We start from the raw sequence: 16,196 nt of genomic DNA, 5'->3' as shown, positions 1-16,196 counted from the left end.
TTTTGTTTTTTTTTTTAAAGAAGTCAGACAATGGTAGCACACGCCCTTAATCCTATCACTTGGGAGGCAGGGATCTGTCTGGATCTTTGTGAGTTCAAGGTCACACTGGGAACAGGGCAGAGCATAGTGGCACACACCTTTAATCCCAGCACTAGCCATAGAGGACTGGAGGTCTGTACAGACAGACAGGAAGTGACAGAGCTGAGCAAGAAGAGGAAGTGATGTAGCTGGGCGGAGAGAGCAAATGAGATGGCAGAACAGAAAGGCATTTGGTGTGGAGATACAGGAAGTAGGTCTTTGGAGACTGAGGTGTTGGTGAGGTGAGGTTAGCTTGTAGCTTTTCCTATTTCCCTGATCTCTCAGGTTTTCACCCCATATCTGGCTCTGTTTTTTTTTTTTTTTTAAATAAGACTGTTTAGCAATTGTCTACAATTGGCACCCAATGCTTTGTGGCAAGAATTCACTAAAAAGCCACTTGTGACTTTACAGACCCCCTGGCTCAGCCCAGAGCTGCATGCTGCCAGAGTCTCTTTGGCTTTTTGTTCTCCTGGTGGATAGTGGGCTCTCTCTGGATTTCCATTTCGAACTACTACCATACTAGGTAGCTGCTTTGAAATTCCCTCAGACTTCTACTGTTCTATATAGTCAACAGACTTGGTAAGTCAATTAAGATATCTTAAAGGGAGAAATTAGTTAAAAGAGAATTTTTTCCCACATTAAAAAATGTGAAACATTTTTACAATGGAAGGAATTTAGTCTCTATTTGATTACATGTTAAGCAATCTGAAAGTGGAACAATTAAATGAGATGATAATGTTGATGGGATGTACATAACATCAATTATGAATATAATTTGTTTGATCATTTTTATTTTAGCATTAAAAAGGTTGGTCAATTTGAGTGCTAAGATAAAAGCTTTAAAAAAAACCTGTTAAAATGAATTATAGAGAAATTCAGACCCAGACAGAAAAATTTAAAGGTGAATCTATCCCAGGATTAACTTTAGAAAAACCTGTTAAAATGATTTATAGAGAAATTCAGACCCAGACAGAAGATTTTAAAGGTGAACCTATCTCAGGATTGAATTATACCATCACAGAGAGACAACATCAGGTTACCACACAGCAAACATTGATCTACCCAGTAATCTTACAGGAACTGCCAAATGCTCAAGGGTATGTACAAGCTAACTGGACTCCAGTGGAAATGTTAGATTTAAGGAGATTTAAAGAAGCTATAGTATCATATGGCATGCAGTCTCCATTTGTAAAGCAGATGTTAAACTCGTGGTCAACTTGTAATAGAATTATCCCTCAGGACTGGAAAGAATTAGTTATAGCAGAGCTAGAGGCCAGTCCACAGTTACAGTGGAGAATGTGGTGGAAAGAGGAGGCTAAAACTTTGAGCAACAATGTAGAACTAGAGGTATAGAAATTTCCCAGTATCAGCTTCTTGGAGAAGGTGATTATTCTGATATACAAAGACAATGTTTATATGATAACCAAACCCTAATTCTATGCCACATGGCAGCCATAAATGTGTGGGAAAGAATTAAGGAAGCAGGAAAGAAAATTGAATCATTTACAAAAGTTACAGTACAGGGACCCAAAGAATCCTTCACAGATTTCTTACAAAGGCTGTCTTCAGTAGTGAATAGAATGATACCAAATTCAGAACTAGACAGATAATAATTGAATCTTTGACTTTTGAGAATGAGAATGCAGCATGTAAAAGAATAATCAGGCCATTAAAGTCATGATCAGCACCCTTGGAGGATTGGATCAGGGACACAATTAATATTGAGTCTCATGACCATGATGATCTGTGGATAGGACAGGTTATATCAAGAGTTTTGAGGAAAAATAATAATTTCAGATGCTTTAATTTTGGTAAACAAGGTCACCTAAAAAGGTACTATAAACAGGGCATTTCTAGAAACAATGTTTCTTCAAGGTACAATGGCAACAGAATGCCCCTCCCTTCTGATTTTGTAGAAGGTGTCGTAAAGATAATTATTGGACTAATAAATGTGGATCAACAAGGGACAGACAAGGTAATCCTTTGCCTCTGCTGTTGGAAAACTCCCTGAGGGTCCCCCATGGCAAATTCAGTTCAGTCCTTTCCTGCCATCATAGAGAAACCCCTTCTCAGAGCAATTTAATAACCAAATGCCTATTGTAATAAGCCTGACTGCTTGGGGTGAGAGAACAGCTATAGCAGAGAGAACAGGAAAATCAGGAGTAACCATAAAGCAAATTTTTTGGCAAACTTCTATAAATGAACAAAGACCAAAATTAACAATAAGAATAAACAATGTTCTCTTGGAAGGTCTTGTAGACACCAGTGTGAATGTCACAATAATTGCACCAGAAATTTGGCATTCAAATTGCCCTCTTCAGGAGGTAAATGTTCAGTTGTTAGGGATTGGAACATTATCTCAAGTGAAACACAGTGCAAGATGGGTTGAATGTAGAGGGCCAGAAGGACAGAGAGGAAAATTAAAGCCATGTGTGGCTAATAAAGCTATGAATTTATGGGGTAGTGATCTATTACAACAATGAAATATCCAGATTAATATTCATTCAACCTCAGAAACAAACCATAAACTAACACATGTTTCTAAGAGAAATATTAGGAGGTATTATTGTAAAGAACAGTCATTGGCCATCCAGATTGTACAAGAACAGGGCACAACAACTACTGGTCTTTCAAAGACACCAGCAGCTCTACCTTTAAAATGGTTAACAGACAAGTCTGTACGGGTTCAGGAATGGCCTTTAACAATAGAGAAACTGCAGGTTTTGTAAGAGCTGGTACAAGAGAAGTTAAATGCTCAGCATGTTGAAGAATCAAGTGTCAGGGACAAGGATAGAATCTCTAGTTAGTGGAAAAATACAGACACACACACCCCCCCCCCCCCCCGCCATAAGACAGGGAACTAGATCATCTTACAGTCAGGTTGCCTAGCAACAGGACATTGAGGCAGAGCCCTTGACCCTTTTACCCTGTAAACATCCTATACAAACATCCTGATAGCTTGCCCCACCTTATGCAGATGACAACTTCTTGCTCCCCCCACCCTGCAGGAACTATATAAACCCTCTTGGAGAAAAATAAAGTTGCACCTTGATCAGAATCTAGACTTGGTGTATTTCCTTGTATCTCCTGTCCCTATCATTCCATCCTTAGGGTGGTCGAGAACCCATTGAAGCCCTGCAGGCGGGGCAAACTGGCGCCCAACGTGGATGAAACCACCTCTTGAGGATTCGGAACGTCGTCTCCTGGAGGAAGACCAAGGCCTTGGTGAAGTTGTTGGATCCCCTTGAAATCGCCGGTTCAGGACGCGATCCCGGAGGAGGGCGAAGACGACACAGGTAAGAAAGTGACGAGCCATGGGACAGGCAACATTGTCACAAGATTTATTCCTTTCTGGCCTAAAAGAGGCCCTCAAGATACGAGGAACTAGGGTAAAGAAAAAAGATCTTAAAGCCTTTTTTGATTATATTATAGACACATGTACTTGGTTCCCCCAAGAAGGAACCATAGATGAAAAAAGTTGGGCACGTCTCGGGGACTGTTTAGATGATTACTATAGGACTTTTGGACTAGAGAAGGTTCCCGTCACCACATTTTCTTACTGGAAGCTTATTAATGACATTCTTAGGGTCTATAAATATTCCCCTGACATACAAGAGCTTATTAATATAGGAGAAAAAATCTTCAAAGAAGCCTTTCGCTCCTCCTCTACCTGCCCTAAGGACCCCCCCCCCCCGCCCCCTGCCCCGAGCGCTTTCTGGTCCGCCTTCAGTCTGTCCCTCGGTTCACGACCTGCGCTCTATGGAAGAGGGGATGCTCACAACTTTTAAAACTAGGAATCCTCAGGAGTCCACTTTTGCCCATCCTCATCCCTCTGTTAATAATTTGACCTCTAACTCCCCTCTAGACCCCACCGAGGAGGCTTCCCTAGAGAAAGGGGCGGCCCGTTACCATAATCCAGACTGGCCCCCCTGCAAAAATCTCCCCTTAACACAGGAGTCCTTGGGCCCTTTTATACCACCTCAAAAATCTCCGGCAGTTCCCCCTTCCGCAATGTCCCCTCCCTATGTTTCTCCGTCTTCCCATTTTTGTGGGCCTATTCTTGATGAGTTGGCTCCCCCTGTCCCAGATCTTGGTTCACTGCGACGGGCCCTCCAGGCTCGCAGGGAACATGTTGAGCTTTTAAGGGAATTGAAAACTCTTGACAAAGAACTTAAAGATCTTGCCCTTGAAGTGGTGGCTCCCGGTCCGCTAAAACCATCTAAAAAATCTAGTAAATCGAAGAGTAAGCCTCAGCCTGTCCTGGCATTTCCTGTTACCAGGAGCCAGACCTCTGGGGACTCATCCCAGGCAGCTGCCCAGAGCGGCCCCTCAGGGGGTTTGGAAGATCAAAATGAGGAGGGGGAAGAGGGGGAGGAGCAGGAGGAGCCGTCACCAGAGGACCCCCGCCAGGACAGACTTATCACAAATTGAATTTCCGCCTAGTTGAAAAGCTGAAATCTGCCTGTGCTCAGTATGGTCCTATGGCTCCTTTTACATTAGCCTTGGTGGAAAACCAGAGCGAACATTGGTTGACCCCTAATGACTGGCATTTTCTTGCCCGCGCGCACAGCTCTTTCTGGGGGTGACTTTGTCCTCTGGAAAACAGAATTTACAGAAAATTGTCGAGAAGTTGCTCAAAAAAATACTGAACAGCCGTCCTCAAAAACTTGGACACTAAAGAAACTCCTCGGCAACCCCCCTTACGATACAAATGCAGCACAGGCAAAATTCCCTCCTGGCCTACTGGCCCAGACTCAAAACGCGGGGGTCCGGGCCTGGAAACGCCTGCCCCCAAAGGGTTCAGGTACCACCTCATTAGCAAAGATTTGTCAGGGCCCTGATGAACCTTTTAGTGAATTTGTCTCTCGCTTAAATGATGCAGCTGAGAGACTTTTTGGGCTGAACAAACACGAAAGCACCTTTGTTAAACACTTGGCCTTTGAAAATGCAAACCCTGCCTGCCAAGAAGCCCTCCGCCCGCATAAAAACAGAGGGGACCTGTCTGAATATGTGAGACTCTGTTCAGGTGTTGGCGCCACCCATGCCATGGGATCAGCTATAGGTGCTGCCCTCAGGGCTTCACAACAGCCTGGAGCCCGCACCTGTTATTTCTGTAAACAACCCAGACATTTCGCTAGGGAATGTCCCCAGAAAGGTCATAGCCTCCCGCCCTTAGCCCAGCCGGCTCAGGAGGCCACCTTTATGAGGCCCCTGCTTTCCACTCTCTGCCCAGGCTGCAACAAGGGCCGTCATTGGGCTACAGAATACAGGTCAAAAGTCAATTATCTCGGTCAGCCCCTTCCTCCGTGGGTGCCGGGAAACTTCCAAAGGGGCCAGCCCCTGGCCCCAATGCCTCCAAGAGTGCAACCTGGGGCCTTGAGGTCTGCTCACCTCCTGCCTCCCCAGCCTCAACAAATTCTCCTGCCCCAGTTCCATTCTCCTCCCTCTGGAGAGCAACTCCAGGCAGTGCCGGATTGGACTTGTGTGCTGCCACCCAAACAGTATTAAACTCTCTTGAAGGGGCTCAGGTCATCCCTACAGGGGTGACAGGGTCCTTACCTCCTAATGTTTGCGCACTTGTCCTTGGCCATGCTTCTGCAGCCCTCCGAGGGGTCCAGGTCTACCCTGGCATAATAGATAGTGATTTCACAGGTGAAATTAAGATTCTGACCACTGCTGTAAATGGCATGGTCACGATTCCTCAAGGTATGCGCCTGGCACAGCTAGTTCCTCTACCCTCCTCTGTCTGTGATAATCCCTCAATTACAAACACCCCTCGGGGGTCAGCTGGATTGGGCTCCTCCGATGCCTACTGGGTCCAGCTTGTTACTCAGGATCACCCTACTCTCACCCTTACTATAGAGGGAAAGAAGTTTCAGGGTATCTTGGATACAGGGGCAGACACCACAGTCATTTCACAGTCTCACTGGCCATCTGCTTGGCCACTGGTTCCATCCCTCACCGATTTAAAAGGAATCGGTCAGTCTAATAATCCTTTAATTAGTTTAAGGACACTTTCCTGGAAGGACGAGGAAGGAAACCAGGGGACTGTCACTCCTTTTGTGGTTCCGGGCCTGCCTGTTAATCTTTGGGGAAGGGACATACTTTCACAAATGCAAGTAATCTTATATAGCCCAAACTTTACAATCATACAACAAATGCTACGGATGAATTATATCCCTGGCACAGGCTTGGGCAAGGCAGCTCAGTGGAGAGTCCAACCAATTCAGCCCGTTCCCAAGGAGGATAGACATGGGCTGGGATATTCGGGTTTTTAATAGCGGCCACTGACCTTCCTGTACCCCATGCAGACAAAATTACCTGGATGACCCAGACCCCTGTCTGGGTGGATCAGTGGCCCCTTACTCAAGAAAAGCTACAGGCCGCCACTATGCTTGTACAGGAGCAGCTTAAGGCTGGCCACATTGAGCCTTCCAACTCCCCTTGGAATACACCTATATTTGTTATCAAAAAGAAGTCAGGAAAATGGAGGCTCCTTCAAGACTTAAGGGCAGTAAATAAGGTAATGAGGCCTATGGGGGCACTTCAGCCTGGATTGCCTTCGCCTGTGGCTATTCCTGCTAAATTTTACAAGATGGTCATTGATCTTAAAGATTGTTTCTTTACTATTCCCTTGCACCCATTCAGCCTTCCCCGCCCCAATTTTCAGGGACCCATGCTTCGCTACCAATGGAAGGTATTACCCCAGGGCATGGTCAACAGTCCTACTCTCTGCCAGAAATTCGTGGCTCAGGCTGTGGACCCTGTCAGACTTAATTGGCCCCAGATATATATCTTACATTACATGGATGACCTTCTCCTCGCTGCACCTGACCCCATCTCCCTTGAGCGATGTTTTTCAGAACTCAGTAGAGCCCTTAATGGATTGGGACTACAGATTGCTCCAGATAAGGTCCAAACCAAGGACCCTTTCAATTACCTGGGGTTGGAACTCCATTGAAAGCAGGTCCTCATTCCTCGCATCCAGTTACACACTGACCATCTCCATATCCTAAATGATTTCCAACAATTGCTCGGCCATATCCAATGGCTTAGGCCTTATCTTAAACTTCCTATGGATTCTCTCCTTCCCCTCTTCGAGATCCTCCGGGGTGACCCTGACCCCACATCACCCCGTGTGCTTTCCCCTGCAGCCAACGAGGCTTTGATTCAGATAGCCATTGCCATTAACCAACAGTCTTGTTTTCAGATTTCCTATGCCATACCTCTATATTTTATAGTTCTGCCCACACCACACACACCCACAGGAGTCTTTTGGCAACATGCTCAAGAACCAAAACTTAAAGGCAAGATACTCCTCTGGGTCCACATGCCCGCTGCTCTTTCGAGAGTCATTTCCGTCTACCCTGAACAGGTGGCCTCACTCATCATGAAAGGACGACAGACCTCTCGCCAATATTTTGGTAAGGACCCTGATATCATACTCACACCCTATTCCAAGGATCAAACCCAGTTTTTGTTCCAAACCTTAGATAAGTGGGGTGTTGCCTTGGCAGGGTTTATGGGGACCTTGGATAATCACCTCCCAGATGACCCCTTGCTCCATTTTGCCCGGCTACATCCCTTCATCTTTCCAAAAATTACAAAAATCGGTCCCATTTCTCGTGCACTTACAGTCTTTACCGATGGTTCTGTTAATGGTGTTGCAGCCTTTGTGGCCCAAGGCCGCCCTACCTCCTTCCTAACGCCTTTCCGGTCAGCGCAGTTGGTTGAACTTTCAGCAATTTTAAAGGTTTTTCAGACCTATTCTGATCATCCTATTAATATCTACACAGATAGTGCCTATATTGCCTTTTCCATCCCCTTGTTAGAAACCTCTCCAGCCATAAGGCCTACCTCCAATGCCACCCCACTTTTCTCCCAGATTCAACAGCTTGTCCTGACTCACCAACACCCATTTTTTATAGGCCATATTAGAGCCCATAGTGATCTTCTTGGACCGTTAACTGATGGCAATGTGCAGGCAGATGCCGCCACCAGGCTAACTTTCCCTGTCATGGTTGGCTCAGTCCTACAGGCCCAAACTGCCCATAAGATCCACCATTTAAATTCTCAGACCCTCCGTCTTCTTTTTAAGATCTCTAAACAACAGGCCCGAGAAACTGTCAAACAATGTCCCTCTTGTGTTGTTTCTCACCCTGCCCCACACTTGGGAGTCAACCCTGGAGGCCTCCTTCCCAACCAAATCTGGCAGACAGATGTTACTCATTGCCCCGAATTTGGCAGACAAAAATTTATCCATGTCTCTATAGATACCTTTAGTGGCTTTATCTTTGCCTCTCCTCATGCTGGGGAAGCCACAAAGGATGTTCTTTCTCACCTGATTCTTGCCTTTTCTGCCTTGGGAAAACCAGCTAAGATAAAGACAGACAATGGCCCTGCTTATACCAGCACAGGCTTCAAAAAATTTTGTGATAGTCTACAAATTATTCATACCACAGGGATACCTTACAATCCCCAGGGACAGGGCATAATAGAACGAGCCCACCAGACCCTAAAGACCTGGTTGGCTCGTCTCAAGTCTTCTAACCTTCATTTTACCTCCCCCAGAGATCAATTGAGCCATGCTCTGTTTGTTCTCAACTTCCTCACCTTAGATGCTGCAGGACACTCTGCCGCTGACAGGCACTGGCACCCTTCTCCAGATGCCACCCGGCCACTAGCCATGTGGTGAGATCCCCTCACGGGGCGTTGGAAGGGCCCCGACCTGGTCCTTATTTGGGGACGAGGTTCGGCCTGCATTCTTGACCAGATACACTCTGCTCCCAGATGGTTACCAGAACGCCTGGTTAGAGCTTTAAATATACCTGATCTGCCCAGGAGAGATAGCCCCTCTCCTGAGGAAACTTCTTCTGTTTCAAATGCTGTCCCTCCCGCAAGTCCTCAGGCTGTTGTCCTCACCCACAGCAACCCCCACCAGCCCTTTAGCTCTGTTATCACTCTGCTCAGAGTTCCTGTGGAGGACAGTGGGAACTTTACAGCAAACTGTGTTTGAGACCTTTCACACAGTATACAAGTCCCATAGTCAATCACATTCTGGGCTGTGACACTGCTTGTCACAAATCCAGTCTGACAGCAGGGGTCATGTTTCCAAGGGCAGTGCTGAATTTTCATCCAAGATGTCAGAAAGACTTGTCGGACCTGCTGGCCTTGGTGTCACAGGCGGTCATAGCCATGTTGGGCCAGCTTGACACAGCCTGTGGCTGGTAGTCACAGCAAACAGGGTAGCACCAGAGATGCCACTCAGGGCACTTAGGTCCCTTCCACCTAGACTAACCTATTATTCCTCAGATCAATTCCTAGATCTCTAGGAAGAGAAGCCACGCTGAGACGACTGCCTTGACGGGAGCCTGTTACTGCTATCCCCTTAGCAGTCCTTCTGAGGGTTGGAGCAACGGGAACAGGCACAGGAATTGCCTCTCTGATCCTGTCCAACCAACATTAATCTGAGCTTTGACTGTCCATAGATGAGGATATTGCTCAGTTTGAAGAGGGAATTTCTGCCCTCGAGTCATCCCTTTCCTCCCTAGCTGAGGTAGTTTTACAGAACAGGAGAGGCCTGGATCTCCTCTTTCTACAACAGGGTGGCCTTTGTATTGGGCTCAAAGAGGAATGTTACTTCTCTACAGACCACACCAGGGTAGTCAGTATGGAAGGTTAAAAAGGACTAGAAAAAGAGAAAAAGAAAAGGAGAATAAGAGCTTGGGTGGTTTCAAATTGGTTTTCCAACTCCCCTTAGCTAACAACCCTTCTTTCCTCCCTCCTAGGATCTGTTGTAGGCCTGCTCCTGGTCCTTGCCTTTGGGCCATGGGCACTTTCCTGGCTCACTCGGTTCATCCAAAGCCAAATAACAGACCTGCCAGCCAGGCAGATCCAGGTTCATTATCACTGCTTTGACATGCAGGACTCCAGGGTTGAAATTTCCCCTGATGAGAGATGCCCCACACAGACCCCTTCACTCGGGGGAGGCTGCACCTGTGTGTGGGAAAAAGGCTCACTCAAGGCATGATTGGAGTGCAGCTGGGACTGCACAGGCTGGGGACCATGGTACCCCAAAATCCCGAGAGCCTGGATTATATGCCCTTTTGCATAGCGGTTGTGCAGTAGCAGCCTTGTGCTTACCCATTTCTGCTCCCTCAAAAAACTGCAGGGTCCATTGATTCCTGCACTATGGGGATGCCTGTGGTGCTTGAGTCTGGAGAGACATTCCCTCTCGGACCCTTTTTTCACAACCTTTAGAGGGATAGGGCCTCTGTAATCCTCCATGCAAAGCCTCTTTCAGAGCCCTCCTTTTAGACCATTTGAACCTGGTTTATGTTGGCCCTTAGATTTATTACTAAGAAGGGGGAGATGTCAGGGACAAGGACAGAATCTCTAAGGACAGGCAACTAGATCATCTTACAGTCAGGTTGCCTAGCAACAGGACATTGAGGCAGAGCCCTTGACCCTTTTACCCTGTAAACATCCTATACAAATATCCTGATAGCTTGCCCCACCTTATGCAGATGACAGCTTCTTGCTCCCCCCACCCTGCAGGAACTATATAAACCCTCTTGGAGAAAAATAAAGTTACACCTTGATCAGAATCTAGACTTGGTGTATTTCCTTGTATCTCCTGTCCCTATCATTCCATCCTTAGGGTGGTCGAGAACCCGTTGAAGCCCTGCAGGCGGGGCAATCAACCAGCTCTTAGAATTCTGTATTTGTTTTTAAAAAGAAATCTGGTAAATGGAGAATAGTAACAGACCTAGGAGCAATTAACAAGGTAATTCAGCCAATGGGCTCTCTACAATCTGGAATTCCTTTGCCTACTCTGTTAGCTAAAGGATGGCCTCTTATAGTTATCAATTTAAAAAACTGTTTCTTCTCAATACCCCTACAAGAAAAAGATATTTTGCCTTCATGGTGCCTACTTATAATAATTCTCAGCCAGTTAAGAGATATCAATGGAGGATTCTCCCACAGGGAATGTTAAATAGCCCACCCCTGTGCCAATATTTTCTACAGTAGCCATTAGAAGTAATACATAAACAATTTCCTAAATATATAATTTATCATTACATGAATGATGTTTTACTAGCTGATTCAAATGCAGATACCTTAGAAAGAATGAAGAAGTAAAGAAAATTTTGCCTTGTTGGGTTACAAATTGCTCTTGAAAAGATACAAATAGGAGATTCTATTAACTATTTAGGATATAAAATAGGTCTACAAAAAAATTAGACCCCAAAAGGTGCAAATTAGGAAAGGTCAATTACAGACTCTTAATGACTTTCAAAGATTATTCAGAGACATTTCCCATCTACGGACTATTGATGGGGTAAAAAATTATGAACTGAATAATCTGTTGAAAACCTTAGAAGATGACAAGGACTTAAATAGCTCAAGAGAATTATCAGCTGAAGCTGAGAAAGAATTGGCCTTGGTAGAAAAGAAAGTACAGGAAGGACATGTGGATCCAAAGCTGGATTGCATTTTGGTTATTTTACCCTCTAGGCATTCACCTACAGGAATTTTAATGCAGATGAAAAATATTATATTAGAATGGATATTTCTACAAAATAAACAGAGTAAAAAATTAAAAACTTATGTGTAAAAGATCTTTGACTTGATTTTAAAAGGAAAATTGAGACTTTGTTAATTAGCAGGAATAGACCCAGCAGAAATTGTTGTACCTTTAACTAAGGATGACATTGACAAATTATGGGCAGAAAATGAACCTTGACAAAGAGCTTGTAGTATTTTTTTGGGAGAGATTAACTACAAATATCCCAAAAGTGATAGAATTCAACTTATAAAGAGAGCTGATTGGATTCTGTCTTGCATTGTATGGGAAACACCCATATCTGGAGCACCTACATTTTATACAGATGGAAACTAAAAAGGAAAGGTAGGTTACAAATCGGAAAATTTAAGTAAAGTGGTTCAAAGTCCTTACAATCAATTAAAAAATCAGAATTATATGCTATTCTGCCGGGCGGTGGTGGTGCTCGCCTTTAATCCCAGCACTCAGGAGGCAGAGGCAGATGGATCTTTGTTAGTTCAAGGCCAGCCTGGGCTGCCAAGTGAGTTCCAGGAAAGGCGCAAAGCTACACAGAGAAACTGTCTCGAAAAACAAAAAAACAAACAAACAAAAAAAAGAATTATATGCTATTCTGTTGGTATTAATGGATTTTTCGGAACCTCTCAACATAGTTACTGACTCTCAGTATGTTAAAAGAGTGGTCTTATATATTGAGACTGCAGAATTTATACCTGATGAGTCAGAATTAATTTTGTTATTTATTCAGTTACAAGATATAATCAGGAATACGAAGTATCCCTTATATATAACTCACATCCAATCCCACACTGGTCTGCCAGGCCCTCTAGCACAAGGTAATGATAAGATTGATAAACCATTGATAGGAAATGTGCTGGAGGCCTCAGAATTTCATTAAAAAAAATCATGTCAATAGAAAAGGTTTAAAAAAGGATTTTTCCATAACCTGGCAACAAGCCAAGAAAATTATAAGGAAATGTCCTACTTGTTCTTTTTACAATCAGACTCCACTAACAGCAGAATGTAACTCAAAGAGTACTAAGAGGAATGAAATCTGGCAGATGGATGTGTTTCACTTTGCAGAATTTGGATGCTGCGGGCCACAGGAATATATCATAAGAACTCAGCTGCTTATGGCAAAGTCATTACTGCAAGGGATCAAGGATTTCCTTCAGAGGAAGCTAAATTCCAAGGAGCTTTTGGTATTACTTGGCTTGTTATATATTAGGTGTCTTCTGTTATGAAAATCATGTGTGCCTTCATAGTTTTCCCAATTGATTTTTCCCTAAGAAGGGCTAACAGTGTGGACTGATCACTCTCTAGACATACGCATTCAAGGTATTTGGAGAACAGCCTCAGGAAAGGCTTCATCTGGAATCAGATATTTCCCTTAGCCACTTTCAAGGACTAACAGTAATAACAGTCCACATGCAAGTCTCCTGATTTAAGGTAAATTCTACAAGGAGACACCACCTAAGTCAGGTGGACATTAAGTAATAGCTTTACACAATTTAGCTCGAACCCTCCTTTCTTACAGCCTTACTAACTTTATAGACCTTTAACTCCTTACCTAACCACTTCTAGGAATATTTAGATAACCTTCTGCACTAACAGCTATGCTCAGCCCGAACCCCAGTTCAAGCCTCCCTGTAATTATCATCATTGGCAGCATCTGGCCAGGTCCATCCCCAGATGGAGGAAAGTACCTTATCAGAGATACCTCTGTACTCTCTAAGAACAGACTTAAGCATCCAGGCTACCCGTTTGAGAAGGCCTGGCAGATGTGACAATTAAGCTTAACTTCCTCCTTTCCCAAATCTTACCTCTAGTTCCAGATCTCCCTTTAACTATCACCAAAGGCATATAGCTGTACACAGGTTGCCTAGCGACTGAGCACACTTTCCCCCACCCTGCAGAAAAATGGCAGATAGCTTGGACAGATAGGAGCCATAGGAAAAAGAAGACAGTTTTATTTTCTCCCATTGACCTAGCAACTTATAGATTCTTAACATTTTCTACCAGTCACGTTTAAGATCCCTCTTCTTAGATATTACCCAAATTTAGCCTTTAGTTAATTCATTAGTCACTTCCCCTTTGAGTTGCAAATGATAATTAACAATTACTGCCCCTCTATGTGATTCTTATCACCCCTCTGTTTTTTGTTTTTTTTTTTTTTTTCTGGAGCTGAGGACTGAACCCAGGGCCTTGCGCTTGCTAGGAAAGCACTCTACCACTGAGCTAAATCCCCAACCCCCACCCCTCCTTTTGACCCTGGAAGCCTGACAATCACTGCCTGAGGAAACTCTTACCTGCCTTTAGGACCACACAGGAGTTCAAGCCTCGTGACCTTGCTTGACCAGGGGGTTGCTATTACTTGGGTTTATAATTGGACTCAGGAGAGACTGAGGGGGAATGGCAAGATGGAGAATGGAGAGGGACAAGGAGGATTTTGACCAGAGAGTACGTGTGGACGAGATGGAAGATGAGGAAGAGTCAGATGGGGAAGTCCTAACTGGGTAAGAATAAGGTGAAAAGGACCTAGATGAGGCAGAATTAAGATGAGAGAATTAAGATAAAACTTAGAGGGAGCAGTAGATAGATATAGAGAGAAATCAGGCAAGAAAGGAGCTAGACATGAAAACAGAACTGAAGCTGTGTATATAAGATGTTATGCCAGAGAAATTAAAGCAAGTGGACTAAAGAGCTCAGTGTGCTGAGATTCTATTTCTCAAAAATAGTCCTCGCCATTAGTAGTTCTCTCTCCTGAGCCCCTGGGTTGTATAATTTTAAGGCTGCTCTCTCTAATATTATACAAGATTTAGAAAATTGAAATATGTACACTACATCATTGATACTTCCTCAGGATTTCAATGGGCAACTGCTCTGAGTTCTGAAAAAGCTGATTCTGTAATCACAGATTTGATAGAAGTTATGGTCATCATAGGTATACCTGCACAAATTAAAACTGACAATGCTCCAGCATATGTCTCTGGTAAAATGAAATGGTTTTTGTTTTTTTTTTTGCTTATTACAATATAAAGCATATTACAGGTATGCCACATAATCCTACAGGCCAAGCAGTTTCCTTGATGAGGGATAAAAACTACACTTCACGCCTTTAATCCCAGCACTCGGGAGGCAGAGCCAGGCGGATCTCTGTGAGTTCGAGGCCAGCCTGGGCTACCAAGTGAGTTCCAGGAAAGGCGCAAAGCTACACAGAGAAACCCTGTCTCAAAAAATCAAAAAAAAAAAAAAAAAAAAAAAAAACTACACTTACCTGTGGGTATAAGGACAGATGTTTATGGGTTGTTGTTAGGGATTATGCTGGTTTAAGTAAATTAGTGGTTGTAGATTCTCCTACAGTAATCACTGGCACTAAGTCGTTAGCCAGGTTTCCAGTCCCAGGCAGGTTTCCTCTTGTCAAGCAGATCTTCAGTCCAGTTAGGCTGTTGGTTACCGCCAAGGTGTGCATGCTGCTGTTGCGCCTTAGGGTCGTCATGGCATGCGGGTTGTCGACGTGGTTCTGCCATAGCTGGGTAGGACTTTGGAAGCTTGCATGGTACCTTCTGGTGTGGTGTTCTGAAAGTCACTGGCAAAGCCAATGGTTCAGGGGCTTCTCTTAGTTTTGTTACAGGTCTCACATTTGTGTGCCTTGCACAGTGAGCCCATTTTGGTGTCTGGTGTAAAATAAGGGTTTAATTTCATTCTCTGGGATGTGGAATCCAGACTTCTTGTGACAATCCCTGGTTGGAAGCTATTTTTTCTTAGTGTGCCCACTAGGTGCTCTTGTCAGCAATTATTCTGACTTTCCATTTTGTTCTACTTGTCTGGTTTTTGTTAGCGTCATACTTTTTTTCCTTTAAACATTTTTATTTATGTGTTTGGGTGTTTGGCCTGTATACATGCCTGTGCACCAGTGTGCATGCCTGTGTGTGTGGTCAGAAGAGGGCACTAAATTTCCCAGAACTACAGTTACAGATGGTTTCAAGTTACCATGTTGGTGCTGGAAATCAATCCTGGGTCCTGTGGGAGAGCAACCAGTGTTCTTGACCACTGAGCAAACTCTCCAGCCCACCACCCTGTTGACCATTGTAGCTTTGTAACAATTTTTTCTTAAGACATGGGGTATTGATTTTTGACAAAGAAGCCAAAACTATACAATGGAAAAAAGAAAGTATCTTCAACAAATGGTGCTGGCATAACTGGATATCAATATGTAAAAGTTTACAAATAGATCCATATGTGTCACCATGCAAAAACTCAAGTCCAAATGGATCAAAGACCTCAACATAAATCCAGTTACACTGCACTTGATAGAAGAGAAAGTAGGAAGTACCCTTGAACGCATTGGCACAGGAGATCACTTCCTAAATATAACACCAGCAGCACAGACACTGTGCACAACAATTAATAAATGGGACCTCTTGAAACTGAGAAGCTTTGTAGGGCAAAAGACACGGTCAATAAGACAAAAGACAGCCTACAAAATGGGAAAAGACCACCAACCCCACGACTGACAGAGGACTGATCTCCAAAGTATATAAAGAACTCAAGA

Source organism: Peromyscus eremicus, unplaced genomic scaffold (assembly GCF_949786415.1).
Source record: "Peromyscus eremicus unplaced genomic scaffold, PerEre_H2_v1 PerEre#2#unplaced_2569, whole genome shotgun sequence".
Lineage (NCBI taxonomy): Eukaryota > Metazoa > Chordata > Mammalia > Rodentia > Cricetidae > Peromyscus > Peromyscus eremicus.
The sequence above is the reverse complement of the archived record's forward strand: the minus strand, read 5'-3'. Positions refer to the sequence as shown.